Below are 1,865 nucleotides of genomic sequence, written 5' to 3'. Positions count from 1 at the left end.
TATCCGGAGGAAGCTGCAAAAACTGAGAACAACTGACAGCAGAAATCTAGAGACTCTGTTAGATGAGGCATGGAGAGTATTTAACAACCGAGAGGAGGAGGATAGGAGAAGGGACCGACGGGCACTGGTGGCAGCAATACATGGCGGGGGGGGCGGAAATAAAAACTGGGAACTTTAGGAAACCATTAGAAAGAGATCAATGCGCATGGTGTAAGCAGAGGGGGCACTGGAAGAATGAGTGTCCAAAAAGACAAAAAGAGAAAATTCAGGCCCATTTTTAAAGAAGATAGACGGGGACCTGGGGAATCTACCCTAGCGGATCCACTGGTTACCCTAAGGCTAGGGAAAAAGCAACAAGAAATAGAATTTTTGGTAGATACAGGAGCAACGTATTCGGTTTTGAATCAAGCCCTGACCCCTCTTGATACTGATTTTATAACAGTAAGGGGAGCCACTGGCCAGAGTGAGAAGGCATATTTTCTCAAACCTCTTAAGTTCAAATTGGGAAAACAATTGGGGATACACAAATTTTTATGTCTGCCAAATTCCCCAAAACCCCTGCTAGGGCGAGATTTATTAGAACAATTGGGAGCAGAAATTAAATTCAAAAAAGGGAAAATGGAACTTCGGATAAGAGAAGATCAACTAATTGAAATACTAAGTTTGGCCCTGATAGGAACTCCCATTTCTACTGGAGTGCCTGAGGAGATTAAAGCCCAAATTTATCCGGGGGTATGGGCCTCGGGAGTGCCGGGGAGAGCAAAAAAATGCTTCCCCAATAGTGATAAAGCCTCAACAAGGAGCACGACCGGTGAGAGTCAAACAGTATCCCCTTAGGATAGAGGACAGGGAGGGGATCCGACCAACTATAGACCGGTTTATCGAGTATGGGCTGCTGAAAGAATGTGAATCAGAGTATAACACTCCGATATTACCTGTCAAGAAGCCGGATGGTAGCTATCGCATAGTGCAGGACCTCAGAGCTATCAACAGAATTGTTGAGGATTTACATCCGGTGGTAGCAAATCCATACACTCTTCTAACTAAACTGGTACCTGAATTGGCATGGTTTACCGTTTTGGACCTAAAGGATGCCTTTTTCTGCGTGCCTCTGAGCCCAGAGAGCCAACTTTTATTTGCATTCGAATGGGAAAACCCAGAATCTGGGAGGAAAACACAGCTTACATGGACTGTGCTACCGCAGGGCTTTAAAAATAGCCCAACACTTTTTGGAAATCAGCTAGCTAAAGATTTGGAGCAGTGGAAATGCCCGCTTGGGACAGGAGTGGTTTTGCAGTATGTGGATGATATGTTACTCGCCACTGACACCAGAGAAACATGCATAAAATGGACTGTGAGCCTGCTAAATTTTCTTGGACTTAATGGCTATAAAGTTTCCCCACAGAAGGCACAGATAGGTCACTTGCTGCTGGGCTATCTGGGATATGAAATAACCGCAGGCCAACGGACACTGGGGAAGGAGAGGAAAGAGGCCATCTGCCAGACACCTCGACCACAGACGCCTAAGGAACTTCGGACCTTCCTAGGAATGACAGGATGGTGCCGTCTCTGGATATATAACTACGGACTTTTGGTAAAGCCTTTATACGAATTATTAAAATCTGACTCAAAGAATATTGTGTGGAATAGGGAAGCAGACAAAGCCTTCCATCAATTAAAAAAGAGGTTAATGGAAGCACCTGCCCTGGGATTACCTGACACTACTAAACCTTTCTGGTTGTTTTCCTATGAGAAGCAAGGAATGGCCTTAGGAGTCCTAGCTCAGAATCTGGGACCCTATCGAAGGGCGGTGGCATACTTCTCTAAACAGCTCGACGGAGTAAGTAAAGGGTGGCCTAGCTGTC

This window comes from Numenius arquata, unplaced genomic scaffold, assembly GCF_964106895.1.
Source record: "Numenius arquata unplaced genomic scaffold, bNumArq3.hap1.1 HAP1_SCAFFOLD_67, whole genome shotgun sequence".
In the NCBI taxonomy this organism is placed as follows: domain Eukaryota; kingdom Metazoa; phylum Chordata; class Aves; order Charadriiformes; family Scolopacidae; genus Numenius; species Numenius arquata.
This window is presented reverse-complemented; position numbering follows the sequence as displayed.